Source organism: Hemiscyllium ocellatum, chromosome 6, assembly GCF_020745735.1.
Source record: "Hemiscyllium ocellatum isolate sHemOce1 chromosome 6, sHemOce1.pat.X.cur, whole genome shotgun sequence".
Taxonomy (NCBI): domain Eukaryota; kingdom Metazoa; phylum Chordata; class Chondrichthyes; order Orectolobiformes; family Hemiscylliidae; genus Hemiscyllium; species Hemiscyllium ocellatum.
In genome coordinates, this window is record NC_083406.1 from 101,816,800 (window position 1) to 101,840,244 (window position 23,445).

The following is a 23,445-nucleotide window of genomic DNA, read 5'->3' on the forward strand; positions in this document are numbered from 1 at the left end:
AGTCAGTGGGCAGGGGTGAATGCAGTGGCTATCACTAAGGGGAAGACACTGGGGAAACTGAAAAGTCAAACGGTGGATAAATCATTTGGACTAAATGGACTACACTCCAGGGTTTTGAAGGAGATAGCTGAGGAGATTGGGTAGGCATTGATAGTGATCTTTCAGGAATCATTGCAATCAGGGAGGGCCCTAGAACTGGAAATTGGCTAATATAACACCCTTGTTTATGAAGAGACTGAGACAGAAGATAGGAAATTATAGTCCAGCCACTGGTAAGATTTTATAGTCCATTATTCAGGATGAGATTGTGCAATACTTGGAGTTCATGATAAAATAGGACTGAGTCAGCAAGGCTTCGTTAAAGGGAGGTCATGCCTGTCCAATCTATTAGAATTCTTTGAGTAGGCAATCAACAAGTTAGACAAAAGAGAACCAGTGGATGTGATCTATTTGGATTTCCAGAAGGCCTTTGACAGGGTGCTGCACAGAAGGCTGTTAAAAAAGATAAGATTTAATGGTATTAAGGGCAAGGTAATGGCATGGATAGTGGGTCAGCTGACTGGCAGAAGACAGAGAGTAGGGATAAAGTGTATTTTCAGGATGGCACTGACTACCAATAGAGTTCCACAAGGATTAGTTTTTGGACCACAACTATTCACATTGTACATTAAGGATCTGGATGAAGGAACTGAGGGCATATTGTTAAGTGTGCAGATAACACAAAGATAGATGGATGGACAGGTAGCATTAAGGAAGTAAGAAGACTGCAGGAGGATTTGGACTGGCTAGGAGAATGAACAAAGAAGTGACAGTTGGAATACCTGAGAAGATGTTGAGAAGATGATTCCATTAATAGGAGAGGTGAGGACCTGGGACCATAGCTACAGAGTGAGGCAGGATCATTTAGAACTGAGATGAGGCGGAATTTCTTTAGTCAAAGGGTAGTCAACTTGTGGAACTCATTGCTGCAGAAGGATGTGGAAGTCAAGTCTTTGATGGATAGATAGGTTCCTGAGTAATAAGGGCATCACAGGTTACAGGGAGAAGTTAGGAAAATAGGATTGAGAAACATATCAGCCATGATTGATTGGCAGAGCAGACTCGATAGGCTGAAAGGCCTAATTCTGTTCTAGATTAGATTCCCTACAGTATGGAAACAGGCCCTTCATCCCGACAAGTCCACACCGACCCTCCAAAGAGTAACCAATCTAAAGCCCATCTCACCGACACTATTCAATGTACGTCCATATGTCTTGAAACGGTTAAAGGTGAATAAATCCCCAGGACCTGATCAGGTGTACCCGAGAGCTCTGTGGGAAGCTAGAGAAGTGATTGCTGGGCCTCTTGTTGAGATATTTGTTTCATCGATAGTCACAGGTGAGGTGCCGGAAGACTGGAGGTTGGCAAACGTGGTGCCATTGTGTAAGAAGGGTGGTAAGGACAAGCCAGGGAATTATAGACCAGTGAGCCTGACCTCTGTGGTGGGCAAGTTGTTGGAGGGAATCCTGAGGGACAGGATGTACATGTATTTGGAAAGGCAAGGACTGATTCAGGATAGTCAACATGGCTTTGTGCGTGGGAAATCATGTCTCACAAACTTGATTGAGTTTTTTGATGAAGTAACAAAGAAGATTGATGAAGGCAGAGCAGTAGAGGTGATCTATATGGACTTCAGCAAGGCGTTCGACAAGGGTCCCCATGGGAGACTGATTAGCAAGGTTAGATCTCACGGAATACAGGGAGAACTAGCCATTTGGATACAGAACTGGCTCAAAGGTAGAAGACAGAGAGTGATGGTGGAGGGTTGTTTTTCAGACTGGAGGCCTGTGACCAGTGGAGTGCCACAAGGATCGGTGCTGGATCCTCTACTTTTTGTCATTTACATAAATGATTTGAATGCAAGCATAAGAGGTATTGTTAGTAAGTTTGCAGATGACACCAAAATTGGAGGTGTAGTGGACAGCGAAGAGGGTTACCTCAGATTACAACAGGATCTTGACCAGATGGGCCAATGGGCTGAGAAGTGGCAGATGGAGTTTAATTCAGATAAATGCGAAGTGCTGCATTTTGGGAAAGCAAATCTTGGCAGGACTTATACACTTAATGGTAAGGTCCAAGGGAGTGTTGCTGAACAAAGAGACCTTGGAGTGCAGATTCATAGCTCCTCAAAAGTGGAGTCGCAGGTAGATAGGATAGTGAAGAACTGGTTTGGTATGCTTTCCTTTATTGGTCAGAGTATTGAGTACAGGAGTTGGGAGTTCATGTTGCTGCTGTACAGGATATTGGTTAGGCCACTGTTGGAATATTGCGTGCAATTCTGGTCTCCTTCCTATCAGAAAGATGTTGTGAAATTTGAAAGGGTTCGGAAAAGATTTACAAGGATGTTGCCAGGGTTGGAGGACTTGAGCTATAGGGAGAGGCTGAACGGGCGAGGCTGTTTTCCCTGGAGCGTCGGAGGCTGAGGGGTGACCTTATAGAGGTTTATAAAATCGTGAGGGGCATGGATGGAATAAATAGGCAAAGTCTTTTCCCTGGGGTTTGGGAGTCCAGAACTAGAGGGCATCGGTTTAGGGTGAGAGGGGAAAGATATAAAAGAGACCTAAGGAGCAACTTTTTCACGCAGAGGGTGGTACGTAAATGGAATGAGCTGCCAGAGGAAGTGGTGGAGACTGGTACAATAGCAACATTTAAGAAGCATTTGGATGGATATATGAATAGGAAGGGTTTGGAGGGATATGGGCCGGGTGCTGGCAGATGGAACTAGATTGGGTTGGGATATCTAGTCGACATGGACGGGTTGGATCGAAGGGTCTGTTTCCATGCTGTACATCTCTATGACTCTATGACTCTATATGCTTGTCCAATGATGACTTAAATGTACCTAAAGTTGGTGAATCTACTACCATTGCAGGCAAAGCATTCCATACCCTTACTACTCTCTGAGTAAAGAATCTATCTCTGACATCTGTCCTATATCTATCACCCCTCAATTTAAAGCTATGCCCCCTTTGTGCTCACCATCACCATTCTTGGAAAAAGGCTCTCCCTGTCCACCCTATCTAATCCTCTGATTACATTATATGTCTCTATTAAGTCACCTCTCAATCTTTTTCTCTCTAACGAAAACAGCCTCAAGTCCCTCAGCCTTTCCTCATAAGACCTACCCTCCATACCAGGCAACATCCTAGTAAATCTCCTCTGCACCCTTTCCAAAGCTTCCACATTCTTCTTATATGCAGTGACAGAACTGTACACAATACTCCAAGTGCGGCTGCAGTAGAGTTTTGTACAGCTGTAGCATAACCTTATGGTTCCAGAACTCAATCCCTCTATTAATAAAAGCTAAAACACTGTATGCCTTCTTAACAACCCTGTCAACCTGGGTGGCAACTTTCAAGGATCTGTGTACCTGGATACCAAGATCTCTCTGCTCATCTACACTACCAAGAATCTTACCATTAGCCCAGTACTTTGCATTCCGGTTACTCCGACCAAAGTGAATCACCTCACACTTGTCCACATTAAACTCCATTTGCCACCTCGCAGCACAGCTCTGCAGCTTATCTATGTCTCTCTGTAACCTACAACATCCTTCATCACTATCCACAATTCCAATGACCTTAGTGTTGTCTGCAAATTTACTAACCCACCCTTCTATGCCCTCATCCAGGTTGTTTATAAAAATGACGAACAGCAGTGGACCCAACACTGATCCTTGCGGTACACCACTGGTAACTGGACTCCAGGATGAACATTTCCCATCAACCACCACCCTCTGTCTTCTTTCAGCAAGCCTATTACTGATCCAAACTGCTCTCCCATTCCCACAATCCCATTCCTCCGCATTTTGTACAATAGCCTACTGTGGGGAACCTTATCGAATGCCTTGCTGAAATCCATATACACCACATCAACCGGTTTACTCTCATCTACCTGTTTGGTCACCTTCTCAAAGAACTCAATAAGGTTTGTGAGGCATGACCTACCCTTCACAAAACTGTGCTGACTATCCCTAATCAAATTATTCTTTTCTAGATGATTATAAATCCTATCTCTTATAACCTTTTCCAACACGTTACCAACAACTGAAGTAAGGCTCACTGGTCTATAATTACCAGGATTGTCTCTAATCCCCTTCTTGAACAGAGGAACCACATTTGCTATCCTCCAGTCTTCTGGCACTATTCCTGTAGACAATGATGATTTAAGGCTTGGTAATCTCCTCCCTGGCTTCCCAGAGGATCCTAGGAAAAATCCCATCTGGCTCAGGGGACTTATCTATTTTCACACTCTGCAGGATTTCTAATACCTCTTCCTTGTAAACCTCAATCACACCTAGTCTAGTAGGCTGTATCTCAGTAATCTCCTTGACAACATTGTCATTTTCTAGAGTGAATACTGTTGAAAAATATTCATTTCGTGCTTCCCCTATCTCCTCTGACTCCACCCACAACTTCCCATACTATCCTTGATTGGCCCTATCTTACTCTCGTCATTCTTTTATTCCTTAAATACCTATAGAAAGCCTTAGGGTTTACCCTGATCCTATCCGCCAACAACTTCTCGTGTCTCCTCCTGGCTCTTCTGAGCTCTCTCTTTAGGTCTTTCCTGGCTACCTTGTAACCCTCAAGTGCCCTAACTGAGCTTTCATATCTCATCCTAACATAAGCCTTCTTCTTCCTCTTGACCAGAAATTCCACTTCCTTCGTAACCCATAGCTCATGCGCTCTACATCTTCCTCTCTGCCTGACGGGTACATACTTATCTAGGACACACAGTAGCTTTTCCTTGAATAAGCTCCACATTTCTAATGTGCCTATCCCCTGCAGTTTCCTTCCCCATCCTATGCTTCCTAAATCTTGCCTAATCGCATCGTAATTGCCTTTCCCCCAGCTGTAACTCTTGCCCAGTGGTATACACCTATCCTTTTCTATCACTAATGTAAACATTACAGAATTGTGATCGCTATCACCAAAGTGCTCACCTACTTCCAAGTCTAACAACTGGCCAGGCTCATTGCCCAGTACCAAATCTAATGTGGTTTCACCCCCTTGTTGGCCAGTCTACACACTGTGTCAGGAAGCCCTCTTGCACACACTGGACAAAAACTGACCCACCTATAGTATTCATAGTATAGTGTTCCCAGTCAATATATGGAAAGTTGAAGTCCCCCATGACAACTACCCTGTCTCTCTCATTCCTATCGAGAATCATCTTTGCTATACTTTCCTCTACATCTCTGGAACTATTCAGAGGCCAATAGAAAGCTCCCAACAGGATGACCTCTCCTTTCCTGTTTCTAAGAAAACCCATACAGACACGAGGAGAATGTGCAAACTCCATACAGTCACCCAAGGTGGGAATTGAACCTGAGTCCCTGCTGCTGTGTGGCAGCAGTGCTAACCACTGTGCCACTGCACCACCCTTTATGTTCTACCTTATGGTTTTATAAATTGAGCATTTCTCCAAAGTGCTGCAGGAATTAGTGAAGAAAGCTTGTCCTAAAGGCACCAAGGGCACAACATTGATATCGCAGAGTATTGGGCTTATTGAAATGAATTAATACCCTAAGCAATGTTCCCTTTAAACTGCTTCTGTGCACAGCAACTGGCATTGGCATGTCAATTGTAGCATTGACTTCTGGTTACAGAGGTTGCTACCATGCATGGACATGGGATGCCTGTGCAGATGGAAAGACAATAAGAGGAAATTCTGAGCCTAAAATAGCATCTTGTACAAAGAAAATAGAGTTATTATCCTCAAAGAGATGAGAAAAGAGATATTGTAATGCATGCAAGCTGTCAGGGAATTGAATCTTTTCTGAGGATGGCAAAGGGTTCTCCTAACCAAGTACGAGTTGTGTGATCCAGTACCACCTCAGTCAGTGCAGAGGAAGAAAACAAGCTAAAAAGTTGCTTATAATGCTTTCTGCCTCAGAACTTCAACTTAACTTCATCATGGCTAATTCCTTGGGAAATTTAGTTCTGACCATGTGGAAGAACAGGGGACAATCAGTGAGGAAAGACTACAACTCCGGAGTAAATTTTAGGAAAAGCTGCAACAGAGCTGAAAGGAAATACATATTAAAGAAAAACACCAAATTCAGGAAATTCTGATACATTGTAGCAATTCATCACCTGGTTTAGTTTTGCAATCGGATGTTAAATATACTAACATTTGTAGCTTTCTTTAAAATGTTGGAAATGTTGTATAGCTTTATTATGCGTCTACCTTAAATTGTAGACATTTATGTTTTTATTTAACCTATTGATCATCATCAACACATTTAGAGATGTTATAACACGCCTTTGGAGCAGATAGGATTTGAACCTAGAGTAGGGACACAGCTATTGCATCATATGTAGACTTTTAGAATTTTGAGTATTAAGTGTATTTAGAATTAAATTCATTCCATATTAAAAATAAAAAAGTTATATTTATATTGTTGGGCCTCTGTTCATGAATTCAGAGAGGAGTACTATGATAAACAACATGGATTAAGTTGAAATTAAAAGCAAATTCAAACAATTTTTTTTAAAGAGGTGTTGAAAATTGTTTCGCTGCTTAATGTGCAGTGTGCATTCCTGAAAAGTAACTTTGACCTGTTTTCTAGAACCTTCTTTGGTATTAAGAGAAGGATCAGTAACCAGTGACAATAAATCCCTAATCAGATCACTTAGATTAAGAGGAGAGACCGAGTCCAGATACCATTTGTCTCATAAACTTACAGACAAAAGTGATTTCAGTTCTAAACTGGGCAAAACGTGGGATTGAATGCTTTCTGAGTTTGTGCTGAAATGGCCCTGGTGAAGAGTGGCTCGCTATGGAGACAAAGTGAGTGTTTTTAAAGTATAATATTTTGTGGAGAGGGAATTCTGAAAAGGATTTGGAATATACAGCAGTACATTAATTTTATTAAAATTAAATTCACATCCAAGTTTATAACAAATGTTTTAAGTAATTCAATCAGTAGGTCTGCTAATATTCAAAGTTTTGCCATAATTTCACATGATTTGTTTTGAGAAACATAATATCTCCGCTCCTACTACAGTTTTTTCTTAAAGGTTATAGTTTTGAGTCATAGAGATCCAAAGTAAGGAAATAAATGCCCTTCAACCCATTTAGTCTGCAATTATTTATAATTAGCCATAGATTTTAAAGCAGTCTATACAATGGTTTTCTTGAATTATTCACTAATATGTAAATGTCATAAAGGGCAGATAAAATACATGAAGAAAATATGTAACTTTGTATGTGCAGGCTCAATTCTTCGGAGATGGAAGAAGAGTTGGTTTGATTTGTGGCTGGATGGTACCCTTGTGTATTATGAAGATGAAAATCGACGTCAATTGGAAGACTATATCCATGTAAAAGTAAACTGCATAAATATAAAGACAGGATATGAATGCATAGGTAAGCATTTACTGTCATTTGTACAATGGCTTGTTTCAAAAGTCAGCAATGAACTAACTGAACACTTTTAAGATTGAAGACAATTGATGTTTATATGGTGCTGTGAGTGAAAATCTCTCAAGTGAAGTTTAGGCAGTTTCTGACTATTGGAATAGTTGATGTGAGAACTGGTTAGGTTTATGCTGATGCAGTAATAATTGCATACTTACCTGCCATGGTGACCAACAATCCATTAAACTTGCCTAGTGTGACAAGTTTTCTTCTGTGGAATTGAAGGGCGCATTTTTCCTCTGGTTGATTTCCTGAGGTTTGAGTTTGTGCATCATTAGAACTAAAACAAAATCCGATGGTGTAGAGGGTAGTATATCAGCATGGGACAATGTAATGTGTGGAGTGCCACGAGGATTTGTGTTGGGACCTCAACTGTTGACAATTTGTACAAATGATTTGGATGAAGAGATAGGAGGTATGGTTGTCAAATTTGCTGACAGAACAAAGAGAGGTCATAAATTAAGTTATGCAGAGCACATAAGGAAGCTACAAAAATATATACGGATAGGTTAAAACATGAGTGAGCAAAGATGTGACAACTGGAACGGAATGTGGGCAAATGTGAAATTATCCATTTTGGCAAGAAGAATAAAAGCAATTCTTATGTAAATAGTGATGATTGAATCGGAAGGATGTTATGAAACTTGAAAGGGTTCAGAAAAGATTTATAAGGATTTTGCCAGAGTTGGAGGATTTGAGCGTAAGGGAGAGGTTGAATAGGCTGGGGCTGTTTTCCTGGAGCGTCGGAGGCTGGGGTGACCTTACAGAGGTTTATAAAATCATGAAGGACATGGATAGGATAAATAGACAAAATCTTTTTCCTGGGGTGTTGGAGTCCAGAACTAGAGGGCAAAGGTTTAGGGTGAGAGGGGAAAGGCATAAAATAGACCAAAGGGGCAACTTTTTCATGCAGAGGATGGTACGTGTATGGAATGAGCTGCCAGAGGAAGTGGTGAAGGCTAGTACAATTTCAACATTTGAAAGGCATCTGGATGGGTATATGAATAGGAATGGCTTGGAGGGAAACTGACCGAGTGCTAGCAAGTGGGACTAGATTAGGTTGGATATCTGGTCGGCATGGACGAGTTAGACCAAGGGTCTGTTTCCATGCTGTACATCTCTATGATACTCTGACTATGACTCTGAGATGCAGAGGGATCTAGTTGTCCTCCTGCATGAATCACAAAACGTTAACCTACAGATGCAAGTACTTAAGAAAGCTATGAGAATGTTCTTAATTATTGCAAGTCAAATTGAATACAAAAACAGAAAAATAATGCTTCAGTTATGCAGGGTAGTAGTGAGATCACATCTGGAGTACTGTGCATAATGTTGGTAATCTTAATTAAGGGAGGATATAACTGCATTGGAGGAAATTCAGAAAAGTCTTATCAGACTAACACCTGAAATGTGGAAGGTTTCTTGTGAGGGCAAGTTGACAGCTTTGTATTGTATTTACTGGAATTAAGAAGAGTAGAAGTTGACATGATTGAAGCATATTTCTATTCATTCACAGGCTATGGATGTTGCTGGCTAGGCTCTACTTCGATTTCATGGTCATCAGCAGATTCGTAATTCCAGATTTTTCAATTGAATCCAAATTCTGCCAGCTGCTACAGGTGGATTCAAATCTGGGTCCCCAGAACATTATTGGGGATGCTGGATTAACTGTCTAGTGACAATGCCACTAGGCCATTGCCTCACCCTGCTCCTGAGCACTGTTCAGAGGGGAGATATGGAAAGAATGCTTTCTCTTATGGGTAAATCTAGAACTAAGGGTGACTTTTAAAAATTAGGGGTTAACTCAGTTAAACGGAGATGAGGCATTTTTTTTCCTCTGTCATATGAAGTGTCTTTGGAACTCTTTTACCTGAGAAGATAATTACAACAGAGTTCTTGAATATTTTGAAGGCAGAGATATGTAGATTCTTGATTCAAAGGGGTAAAAAAAATTATCAAGGGTAGGTGGGAATGAAGATTTGAGGTAACAATCAGATCAGCCATTATCTTATTGAATGGCAGAGCAGAGCTCAAAGGACCATATAGTCTATTCATCCTAATTTGCATGATTGTCGAAATCAAGTAACTCCTTCACGATAGTATGACTGCTCCAGTCTTCAGAAGAAGGTCAAAATTCGAAATTGCATTAAGCAAGGCCATGTGACAACTCCCATAATATTTACAATCTACCTGATGGTGACTGCTTCTCTCATTAATGATCAACAGAAGAAGGGTCACTGCACTCTGTGTCCTCGTCACACTTGCGCTAGACCTGCTAAATCTCTCCAGCAATTTCTGTTTTTATTTCAGATATCCAGCATCCTCAGTTCCTTGTTTTATTTTAATAATCAACTGCCTTTTGGTGTATTAAATACCACATGGAATGTAAACTCTTTTGTCTTACTTGGCTCCTTGCTAAAACTAAATTGACAACTGTAGACATAAATGATCTATAGCTTGTGGATGTCGTTAGTGTCATTGCTCACCATGCACAAGGTTTACCAGCTACTGTCAAACTCCTCAATTCTTCAAACAAGAAACCTGGTATATGCTTTTGAATATTGTAAAACAAAACCCTGGTATCAATCTCATTGGCTAAATATTGTGGCAGGAGATACTCTGGAATATGTTGCATGGCTAAAGGTGGATACAAAGTAATCATTAGCAATTTAATCATGCCTCTTGATTCCATGTGTAAACCCCCTCTTTGGTCCCTAATCAGTTTTACTCCACCTTTTATTGCCCTCCTACTATTGATGTGGCTATAGAAGACTTGAAAATATTTGATTAGATTCCCTAAGGTGTGGAAACAGGCCCTTCAGCCCAACAAGTCCACACTGACCCTCCGAAGAGTAACCCACCTAGACCCGTTTCCCTCTGACTAATGCACCTAACACTATGGGCATTTTAGCATAGCTAATTCACTGACCTGCACATCTCTGGACTGAAGGAGCACCCGGAGGAAACCTACACAGACAGGAGGAGAATGTGCAAACTCTGCACAGATAGTCACATAGTCACACAATATGCACTCATTTGCTCATAAACATTTTAGAACCAAAGACAGCACCTTCAAACCCATCGCCACTTCTAGTTTGAAGGAAATGGACAGCAGACACATGAGGAAAGCACCAAGTTCCTCTCCAAGCCACACGCCCATCCTGACATGGAAATATATCACAGTTCCTTCAGTGCCATTGGGTCAAAATCCTGGAATTCACTCCTACAGGACATGGATTGCTGTCATTCAAAATGCCAGCTCAACAACACCAGGACAATTAAGAACAGGCAATAAATGCTGGTTCAGCTAGTGATATTCACATTCCATGAGCAAATTTTTAAAAGAACAGAAAAAATTCAAGGTATCAGAATTGTGAAAGGTTAGACTATAACTCCATAAGATATAGGAACAGAATTAGGCCAATCGACTCTTCAAGTCTGCTCTGCCATTTGACCATGGCTGAGATGTTTCTCAACCCCATTTTCCTGCCTTCTGCCTATAATCTTTGATCCCCCTACGAATCAAGAGCTGATGTATCTCTTTCTTAAATATACTCAATGACTTGGCCTCCACAGCTCTCTGCAGCAATAAGTCATTGTCAGTGGATTTGGAATTGAATCATGAGAGGGTGGAATTTTGATTTGATTTGATTTATTATCGTCACATGCACCTAAGTACACTGAAAAGTTTTGTTTTGCGTGCGGTACGACAGATGCAAAGACACAAATATTGTAGGGTGATTGAACAGAACAAGGAATACAAAGTTACGACTGCAAAGAAGGTATACAAAAAGCAAGATCAACATTAGATTTGAAATTTGAAAAGCCATTTCAGAAGTTTAAGAACAGAGGGGAAGAAGCTGTTCTTGAACCTGTTGGTACATGTGTTTAAGCATTTGTATCTTCTGCTTGATGGAAGAGTTGGAATTGACTGGGATGGAAGCAGTCTTTGATGATGTTAGACCATAAGACATAGGAGTGGAGGTAAGGCCATTCAGCCCATTGAGTCCACTCCGCCATTCAATCATGGCTGATGGGCATTTCAACTCCACTTACCCGCATTCTCCCCGTAGCCCTTAATTCCTCGTGACATCAAGAATCTATCAATCTCTGCCTTGAAGACATTTAGCATTCCGGCCTCCACTGCACTCTGTGGCAATGAATTCCACAGGCCCACCACTCTCTGGCTGAAGAAATGTCTCCGCCCTCTAATTCTAAGGCTGTGTCCACGGGTCCTAGTCTCCTCGCCTAACGGAAACGCTTTCCAAGCCATGTATTATCTTGTAAGTTTCTATTTTAAGTCTCCCCTTAATCTTCTAAACTCCAATGAATACAATCCCCAGGATCCTCAGCCATTCCTCGTATGTTAGACCAACCATTCCAGGGATCATCCGTGTGAATCTCCGCTGGACACGTTCCAGTGCCAGTATGTCCTTCCTGAAGTGTGGGGACCAAAATTGGACACAGTACTCCAAATGGGGCCTAACCAGAGCTTTATAAAGTCTCAGTAGCACAACGGTGCTTTTATATTCCAACCCTCTTGAGATAAGTGACAACATTGAATTCGCTTTCTTAATCACGGACTCAACCTGCATGTTTACCTTTAGAGAATCCTCAACTAACACTCCCAGATCCCTTTGTACTTTGGCTTTACGAATTTTTTCACCGTTTAGAAAGTAGTCTATGCTTTTATTCTTTTTTACCAAAGTGCAAGGCCTCGCATTTGCTCACGTTGACTAGCTTTCTGCACAAAAAGAAATATCAATGGAGTCAATGGTTGGAAGGTTGGCTTACATGATGGTCTGGGCTATGTTCGCAACTTTCTGCAGTTTCTTATGGTCCTGGACTGAGCAGATGCTTTACCATACTGTGATGCATCTGGATAGAATGCTTCCTTTGGTGCATCTGTGAAAGTTGGTGAGGGTTCTTATGGAAATTCTGAATTTCTTTAACATCTTGAGGAAGAAGAGACATTGTTGTGCCTTTCCCAACTGAATGACATGTGTGACAGTGGATCAGTTGTTAAAGTACAACAAGAATGGAAAATTGAGATTCCCAACATTGATTTTCCACCCAAGGTTTTAATGGCTAGATGAGAATCTCACTAGAAAGTGGCATGGGACCTATTTGAATGCATTGATTTTCCATTATTGGCTAATTTAGTTTCATTTATACTCAAATTGCTATTTTCCCTGGTAATGGAGAGAAACTGAACAGCAACAATTCCTGAATTAAAAGTCCGAATGTGTAGGCACCCTCCGCCCATAAATATTAGTATTACACAAGCACCAGCCTCATTATATCATCATGTCACATCTCATTTTCAGTTAGAGTACAGTTCACCTCTTCACTTTGCAGCGTACCAACATGTTACATTGTAATGCTCCTAACAGGTGCCTTTGCACACTGGGACAGGCACCCATCTTATAATCAATACTTGAAGGGTCAAGAACAATGGGCACACTTTGAATGTGAAAGGCAGGAAGTTTAGGGGAGATTTGAGGGCATTTTCTTTTACCTAGAGAATGATGGGATCTGGAATGCGTTGCCTGGGAGGTTAGGTGAGGTGGGTAGTCTCACAACATTTAAAACATACTTGATTGAACACTTCAAGTGTCATAACATTCAAGGCAATGGCCCTAGTGCTGGTAACTTAGACTAGTATTGGCAATAGTGTGTTTAGTGGTCCAAACTCAATAGGTCTAAGGGCCTCTTCTGTACTGTATGATTCTATGAATAGGTACCACCATAGGCCTCTTAGCTTGGTCTCTTAGCACTCTCACTTTTTACCTATTAAATACTCACAGTATCTCAGCCTTTTAAAGGGAAAAAAAGGACCTAAGGATAAGTATTCATAAAATTTAAAATGCATGTTGAAAACTCTTTATCAAGATCTCTGTATCACTGGCAGGGCCAATTTTTAAAAAAAATGTCATTCATGGATCTAGACCAGCATTTATGCCAAGAGGGCAATTAAGAGTCAATCACATTCTGTGGGACTGAAGCTGCATGTAGGACCAACTGCATAAAGCAGAAAAAAATGAGCTCTGCAGATGTTGGAGGTCAGAAAAGCACAGCAGAGCAGGCAGCAGTTTTCTTCCTGAAAGGACATTAATGAACCAGATGGGTTTTATGACAATTAACAGTGGGTATTTGATTGCCGTTAAACTGGTTTTTCATTCCAGATTTTTACTAAATTAAAATTTCAAACTTTGAAGTTGTCCCCTGTAAATAAAGATCAAGAGAATTAATATATATCAGGAAAAACAAAAGTCCCAACGTCAACCCCTGGGGAACTCAAGAAGAAACAGCCCAAACAAAATCTATTGACTATTACTCTCTGTTTCCTAAATAAAAAACGAAAGAACTGCTAATGCTGTAAATCAGAAACAAAAACAAAAATTACTGGAAATTACTGTGAGGTCTTTGGAATATTGTGCACAGTTATTGGCCCCATTTCTCAGGAAGGATGTACTGGCCCTAGAACTTGTGCACAGGAGATTCACGAGAATGGTCCCAGGAATGAAAACCCTAACATATGAAGAACGCTTTGAGGACTCTGGGTCTAAACCCAATGGAGTTTAGCAAGATGAGGGGGGATCTAATTGAAACAAACAGAATACTGAATGGCCTGGACACAGTAGATGTTGGGAAGAAGTTTCCACTGATAGGAGAGACTAGGGCTCAAGGGCATAGCCTTCGAGTAAAGGAAAGAACTTTTAGAGCGGAGGCAAAGAGCAACATCTTCAGCCAGAGAGTGGTGAATCTACAGAATTTATTGCCACATAAGGCTGTGGAGGCCAGGTCATTGAGTATATTTAAGACAGATAGGTTCTTGAGTATCAAGCGGACCAGGGGTTATGGGAAGAAAGTGGGAGAATGGGGTTGAGAAACATATCAGCCATGATTGAATGGTGGAGCAGACTCAATGGGCTGAATGGCCTAACTTCTGCTCCTATGTCTGATGGTCTAATGATCTAAGGGAAATCAGAGTTAATGGTTATGAAGATTGTTTATTGAAACCAAAAGTTAACTCTGATTTCTCTTCACAGATGCTGAGCTTTTCCAGCAATTTCTGTTTTTGTCACTCTCTATTTCCTATCAATTGGACAATGTTGTATTCATATTGCAATTGTCCCTTTACGTCATGACCTATACGTTTCCTTAGTCTGTTATGTGGCACCGTATCAAACATTCTCTGTAAATCCATGTATAACACATCAACTGCATTACACATTTGATTTTTTCTGTTACTTCAAAAGACTGCAGCAATTTACTTAAATACAAATCCCCCTTTAGACATCCATGCTGACTCTTAATCAACCCACATTTTTTCCATGAGATTACTAATTCTAGTTTGAGTAATTGTTTCTAGAGTTTCCCCATCACTGAAGTTAGACTGACTGGTCTGTAATTGCTGGGATTGTCCTTGCAATAGTTTTTGATCAAGGCCACAATGTTTGTAATTTTCCAGTCTTCAAGCATCTCCCCTGAGTCCAGTGAAGACTAAAAGATTATGGATAGCGTAACCTCAATTTCTACTCTCATTTCCTTCAAAATCATTGGATACATTCCATCCAGTCCCAGCACCTTCTGAACAGTGAGTGGCAACAATCATCCAAAAGATCTTCATTATTAACTCTGAATGATTCTGGTGATACAGTTTCCTCCTGTATAGAAGACAATGAGTTGGGAGAAGGGAATCATTTTCAAGGTGGCAACCTGCAATTAGTGTGTTACGGTTGAGGCCAGACCACTCTAAACATTCTTAAGCAGGCAGCCCTCGACCTAACTTTGCAGTTTGTTTCAGTCAGTGTGCAATGAAAATTACCTATAGTAAGATAGCTAGGTTGACTACGAGATTTTAAAAGATACAAAAACATTTATTCACAAAATTACACAAAGAACAGAATAAAGAACTCCTACAGAACTCAACCTATCCAGCTAGACTTAATTATGCTGTTTTAAATACACACAACAGTCCAAAACTCTCTTTAAAAACCAATATAAATGGAACACCTGCTTACGGATTGAAATTGAAGGGCAGAAAAGAGAGAGAGTTTCCTCACAGCTCCCTGTGGAACTTCCCAGTTCAAGACTGAAATAAAAACTGCTCAGCTCAGCTCCGCTAGCTAAAGAACTGACCACCCCCTCTCTTTATACAGATCACTTCTAAAGCATGACCACTTTGGCCTGAAGTCTCATCTGTTTACATATAAACAAAACGTCTCTCAAAATCCTTTTCACCTCTGCACCAAACCAGACTGATTGGAGTTCGGCCCAGTTTATTGCCCCTCTGAAAAACATCAAGGACAGAGTCTCTTTGAGCCAAGGAACAGTTTTTAGGAAAAAGGAGACTAGCTTTGTGACAAGTGGAATATAAGAAGGATCAATGCAGGGGCCACAATTATTTACAGCATATATAAAACTTTGGATGTGGAAAATGAATGTACTATAGCCAAGTTTCAAGATAACACAAAGTCTGCAGAAGGATCTAGACAAGTTAATTGAGTGGGCGAAAACTTGGCAGATTGAACACAATGTGGGAAAGTGTGAGGTTATGCACTTTGGCAGGAAGAATAGAGGAGCTGAATATTAATTAAATTGAGAAAGACAATGGAAAGTTACAGAACAGAGGGATTTTGGAATCTTCATGCATAAAGCAAAAAGCTAGCACGCCAAGTTCAGTAGGCAAAGGGAAGGCGAATGGAATTGGCCTTTATTTCAAAAGGAAATTTTATTTGAAGGCATTTGAAGAGCTGGTGTAGGTATGATGGACCACATGGTTCATTTTTTGTTATAAATGCTAGAATTGTAGCTGGACTGGAATAAATCTGTTCACAAAATTTTTGGAACTTGAGAAAGCAACAATATTCACACTCAGATTTCAACTGCCCAAGTTACTGGGCAGGATAATTTAAGTTTGTTTCTATTTCATGATGATTTTAGCATGTAACTATCAGCAAGCACAACAACATCATGTCATTCCATTTATTTCATGCAAAGGTTCTCAGCTCGATACTGCTAACATTGCAGCATTTATAGAGAGAAATCAAATTAATATCTTCCACTTTTTTCAAATCATGGTGGCAATTGTAAAAACAATAGGGATGACCAATAGCGAGAAATTCAAAGAAATTTATAAAATAAAAAAACTATTTCTAAGATATTACCCATAGTGTATAGGTTTGTTCAGTGGACCACAAGGTGGAGATGATATTTTAGTTTTGATGATATTTTCTGGAGGTTAAATTAATCATTTACAAGACTACACCTTAGCTAACTTTACCTACAGCAGAATTTAGCACAGACATAAATATTTTGTAAAATTGATGTATCCTTGCTCTTAAATCACTTGAACAGCACAAGGCTGACTAGCTTTCTAACAAAGTTATTTTACAAACTGATATCCTATTAGCAAAGGAATAACAATTCTGTTTCTGCCCTGATTATGTTTTCTTTTTACCATTATTATACTTCTTTCACAGAGGGCTTGCCACCAGAACAGAGCAGCAGGGAATGTATGCTGATAATTTACCTAAGAGATGGTTCAAAACTGGCACTTAGTGCAGATAGTGCTGATGATGCATTGTAAGTATATCACTCCTGATCTCTTTCTCCATACAGAAGATTTATGTATCAAACTTAATAAAATAATGTGTCCAGTGAGTGTTATTATGAACATGTTGTAAACCTATTAAGTCAGCCGCTGAGGGAAGCATGAATCACTTAGCATTGATTCACTCAAATATGGATTAGATTAATTTTAGAAAATTATATTTTGTGATACAGTATTTAAGACGAGATATGATAAGTTCAGTGTATTTGGCAGGAGCAGGTGACTATGTATTTCTACTTCTCAAAACTTTTTACCACTGGAGGTTTTCTTATCTCACATCTTGTTCTGTTGATCATTAATTTATAAAGTTTGATTGCTTGAGTTAATCAACAATTCTCGTTATTGTTCTGTCACGTTCTGTCATGTTCTGTCATGTAGCTACAACAAGGGCAGAAAGCAAACTAATTGGTATCCTTCCTATTTTCCAGATAACTTCCTTGATTTTGTTGTGTATTACCAAACCACAGTTTATGCCATGATAGTACTACAGGGCAGGACAAGGAGATTGGCCTCAAAGCGATTTCAGGCAGAACAGGGATCAAACCCCATGCTGTTGGCATTTTACTGAACCATACGTAAAGTTTCTAGTCAACTAAACTACCTTGCACCCCTCTTTTGGTCTCACAGTTTCAATATTAATTGTCAGTAGACAATATTACTATGTTTGATGATTGAAATTGCACGAAATCAAGGGGTTATAATAATAGGATTAAATCATGTAGTTGCCATAATGCTGCTAAAATGTAGATTTTCAAAACAATGTTGCAATAGTGAAGAGTTCATCTGCATTTTAAAGGAGGTGGTTCAGATTATGAGACTTAAGTTCTGAGTGCAAGACTGAAGACAAGATTGCTTTAGAAAGAAATTAAAAGTAAAATAATTTACCACATTATGCTAAATTATTCCTTTAAGTTGGTTACCTCCTACACTACAATGCTAACTGACATCCAAAACAAAAACTAGTATATAATATAAACTTTGATTTACAAACCACATTTGGTGTAGAAACTCATGATTTCCTTATAAATCTTGATATTGCCTGGTAAGAGAAGTTTTCTCATAAGCTCTTCAAAGTAATAAATGACTTCCCCAAAACAATCAGGGCAGGGATTATGCAGTTAAGGGTAGGGTCCTGGGGAGTATGGCCGTTCAAAGTTCCTTGAAGGTGGAGTCACAAGTTAAACAGGGTCGTAAAGAAGTAAAGGTAAAGGTAGAAGTAAAGGTAAAGGTAGTAAAGGTACATTTGCCTTTATTGGTCAGGGCATTGAGTGTAAAAGTTGGGATGTTATGTTGCAGGACATTATGAGGCCACTTTTAGAATATTTCATTCAATTCTGTCTCTCTGCTATAGGAAAGATGTTGTTAAATTTGAAAGGGTTCAGAGAAGATTTACAAAGAGGTTGCCAGGGTTGGAGGGTTTGATCTGTAGGAGAGGCTGAATAGGCTTGGGCTGTTTTCCCTGGATTGTCGAAAGCTGCAGAGTGGCCTTATAGAGGTTTATGAAATCATGAGGGGCATAGATAGGGTGAATAGCCAAGGTCTTTTTCCCAAAATAGGGGAGTCCAAAACTAGAGGGTGCAGGTTTAAGGTGAGAGGGCAAAGATTTAAAAGGGACCTAAGGGGAATTTTTTTCACACAGAGGGTGGTGCATGTATGGAATAAGCTGCCAGAGGAAGTCGTGGAGGTGGGTACAGTTTCAACATTTTTCAACATGGTTACGTGAATAGAAAGGGTTTAGAGGGATATGGCTCAAATGCAGGCAAATGGGACTAGATCAGTTTAGGATATCTGGTTGGCATGGACGAGCTGGATCAAAGGATCTGTTTCCTTGCTGTACGCCTCTATGACTCAATAACAGGAACAGACCCATATGACCCCAAGATAGGTGCGCAGCATCGGCTAGAAGAGCAGGTGAGAGACAGACCCTGAGACAGGGAGTAATCATCTTCCAGAGAAGGAGAAAAGAGTATCTTGAGCAAGGTAATGAATTTCAGCTTGAGAGTGAGAGGAAGGCTTCAAACAGCACTTAATGGAACAGGCAAGAAAAGGACACTTTGGCAGGGAGTCAGAGTGGGAATGGCCTACAGGCTCCCAAAGAGTAACTTCAATGTGGGATAAAGTATATAAGAAGAAATATTGAGTTCTTGTGAGAAAGGGACAGCAATAATCATGAATGATTTTAATCTACATTATAAGCTGGAAAAGTCTGGTTGACAGTAGCAGTCTGGATGCAGAGTTTATAGAATGCTTTCAAGACAGTTCCTTAGAGCAACACATTGTGGAACCAACCAGAGAGCAGCTTGTATTTCACTTGTTACTGTGTAATGTGACAGGATTATTTAATAACTCAAATTAAATGCACCCTTGATAACAACTAACATAATGTGATTGAACTTTACAATGCACTTGGAAGGGAGAATATTGGGTCTAAGTCTAGTGTTTCAAACCTAAATCTGGGCAACAATCTAATTTCTCATTTTTATTTATAGAATGTGGTCATCAATGCTGGGTTAGCAATTATTGCCCATTCCTAATTGCCTTTTGAGAAAGTGTGAGTGGGCTGCCTTCTTGAAATGCTTCAATCCTTTGGAGTAGCTACCTCCATAATGCTATTAGTGATTGAGCCCCAGAATTTTAACGCAGATACTAAAGGAGCACCAAATATTTTCAGGGCAAGTTGGAGGGGAGATTGCTGGCACTGGTGTTCCCATATATCTGCTGTCCTTGTCTGTCTAGGTGGTAATGGTTGTGGATTTGGAAGGTGCTGTCTCAAGAGCCTTTGTAAATTTCTGCAGTTCATTTATAGATGTATACAGTGCTGCTACTGACCAAGGGAATGAACAGTTGTAGATGTTGTAACAATCAAGTGGGCTGATTTGTCCTGGATGGTTTCTTAAGTGTTGCTGGAGCTGCACTCAACCAGGCAAGTGAGGAATATTCTAACACACTCCTGACTTGTGCCTTTTAGCTAGCGAACAGATGTTGATGAGTCAGGAGTTGATTTGCTTGCTGCAGGATTCCTCAACTCTGACTGCTGATGTAGCCACTATTTTTATCTTGCTAGTACATTTCATGGCATGAAAGCAAAGCTGGCAGAAATGATTGGCATTTAAGATCATGAGATCAATAGTGATGCAGTAGCAAACATTTCAGGGGATGTTTCTGAATACTCAGTATATCTATTCATACCATAAAGAAAATATCTAAAGAGAGGACCCTTCCATAGTTAACTAAAAGCATTGGGGTAACCATAAAACTTAAGGAAAATGCATATAACTGTGTAAAGAAAAGTGACAGGTCAGAATATGAGAAATGGCAGGGATGACCAAAAAATTAATTTGGAGGGAAAATTAGAGTTTGGAAGAAACTAGCTAGGAATGTAAAAGCAGATGGTAAGAAGTGAAAGGGGCTCAGAAACTGGGAGAGGCGGGTGGGGGGAAGTGTGGGATGAGGAGGACTCACGACCTTGGAGGAGAATGAATGATGATGAGGAGAACCCTGGAGCCAGGAGCCCATATTCCCTCTGTCTCCTTTCCTGGCTTCCCCCTGTACCTGGGCCCTCCTTACCACCCCTCTCCAACCCCAGTTTTCTATCAGATCCCGATCTTCCCCAGTTCTCTCAGTCACGCCCCCCTCTCTCTTCATCAGCCCCATCCACAGTCCTGATTTCACCCCCCCCCCCATCTCAACTTAGAGCCAATTTGCCCCCAACTCCAGTCACATTCCTCCTGAAATCTACACATGCATGATTTAAAGCAGCACACAGTGGTCATGTGTCAGTGTCAGCAAATGCAGCCTTCAGTAAAGTGAATGTTGGTACTTCAGAGAATGAGAATAGGGAGTTAATATTAGATATTCTTTCTGCCAAAATGGATAGTTTCACATTCTTCCATGTAGTGCTCCATTTGCCGTAGTTTTTCCCATGTATACAACCATCTGTATTCATTTATAGACTTCCTATGTCCTCTCCACAACTTACTTTCCCACTCATTTTGCATCATCAGCAAATATGGCACTCATAGCTTCTGTCCCTTCATTCAAATTATTTATGTAAATTATAAAAAATTACAGCTGTAGCCCTCCACATTACATCATGCCAAACAGAAACTAATCAATTTAGGAGTACTTTGTTCCTTGTTAGGTAGCAATCTCTATTAATGTCAATATGTTATCCCGTAGCTTTTAACTTCTGTAATGAAAAACTACCCTTTGTTTCCCAAGCTAGGAAGACTTTTTTTTAAAAAAACTACCACAGTTCCCACATTACTGTATTCTGACCTTTGTTAGAACCTGTACCTATCTGAATATTTGTGGGCGGCACGGTGGCACAGTGGTTAGCACTGCTGCCTCACAGCGCCTGTAGACCCGGATTCAATTCCCGACTCAGGCGACTGACTGTGTGGAGTTTGCACGTTCTCCCCGTGTCTGCGTGGGTTTCCTCCGGGTGCTCCGGTTTCCTCCCACAGTCCAAAGATGTGCGGGTCAGGTGAATTGGCCAAGCTAAATTGCCCGTAGTGTTAGGTAAGGGGTAAATGTAGGGGGTATGGGTGGGTTGCGCTTCGGCGGGTCGGTGTGGACTTGTTGGGCCGAAGGGCCTGTTTCCACACTGTAAGTCTAATCTAATCTAATCTAATCAGATGAGCAAAATTAGGTTTGGTTGTGATGCTTACACAGCTGAATAGCCTGACATCTATTTTTAACTGTAATGTATGGTGCATATTCTTGGCATCACCTGGAAGGGCAGAATTCTGAATGAAGCAATCCTCTCAAAGGCAAACCTGCAATGTATGTTGACGCTCATCAAATAGAGACAACTTCGCTGGCTCAAGCATATTGCATGTTGAAAGATGGTTGTAAATCCAGGGATTTTCTGCATGATGAGGTAGCCAAAGGTAGAAGAACAGTAGTTCCAAAGTTTCATGGATACATCGGCTTTTGGAGGATGTGAGCTACCATGATGATCAGTGGCTGTAGCTGCAAAGCAATATGCAGCAACAATAGAAGTTAAACCCACTTGACACTTGATATCTATTTCATATGTGACACTTGGGAAAACCCTGCCGTTCACCATTGATTTATTTAGCTATCAGCAAAAGTGCACTTTATGAACCTACCTCACCCCTAACAGAGCTACTGCTTATCTGTTATAGAGTCATACAGTTAAACAGTGCAGAAACAGACCCTTCAGTCCAATTAGTCCATGCTGACCAGATATCCTAAACTGATATATTCCCATTTGCCAGCATTTAGCCCATATCGCTCCAAACTTTTCCTATTCACATACCCATCCAGATGCTTTTTAAATGTTGTAATTGTATCCCCCTCCACCACTTCCTCTGGCAGCTTGTTCCATGCACACACATTCCTCTGTGTGAAAAAGTTGTCACTCAAATGCCTTTTAAATCTTTGCCATCTCACTTTAAGTCCATGTCCTAGTTTTGGACTCCCCTATCCTGGGAAAAAGACATGGCTATTCACCCTATCCATGCTCATCATGATTTTATAAACCTCTATAAAGGCCCTCCTGTGTCTCCAACATTCCAGGAGAAAATGCCCAGCCTATTCAGCCTCTTCCTGTAGCTCAAATCCTTCAATCCCAGCAAAATCCCTGTATATCTTCTCTGAACCCTTTCAAGTTTGACAACATCTTTCCTATGACAGGGAGACCAGATTTCTAAATGCAGTATTCTAAAAGTGGTCTAACCAATGTCCTGTACAGTCACAACATGACATCCTAATTCCTATACTCAATGCCCTGACCGATGAAAGTAAGCATGCCAAAGGCCATCTTCACCACCCTATCCACCTGTGACTCCATTTCCAAGGAACTATACACCTGCACCCCAAGGTCTCTTTCTTTGACAACACTCCCCAGGACCCTATTATGAACTGTATAAGCCCTGTCCTGATTGGCCCTACCAAAATGCAACACCTGAAATTTATCTAAATTAAACTCTATCTGCCACTCCGCAGACCTTTGGCCCATCTGAATAAGGCCCCATATTGTTAATGAAAATCTATGCATAGTGAGAAGATGTTGCTTGTGAGCTATGCACTAAACTTCCACTTGGACAAGCGGAGCAAAAATTTACAACTGAGCGAAATTTTTCGAGTGATGATTTTTGTAGCCTGGAATTTTGCTTGGTATTATTTTCCCTGTTCATCCTAAGATCCTACTCAATCGTTTTCTGTGCAAATAGGTTGACACATTTCCTAAAACAGCAATAGCAATTCAAAATAAGTACTTTAATGACCATAAAATGTGTTCGCATTTTCTTTCAGTTGGAAGTATGTTTTTAGATTCAAGTCTTTCTTCTCATTTTCCTCAAAACACTGATTTCTTGTGGAAATGTTCTGACCCC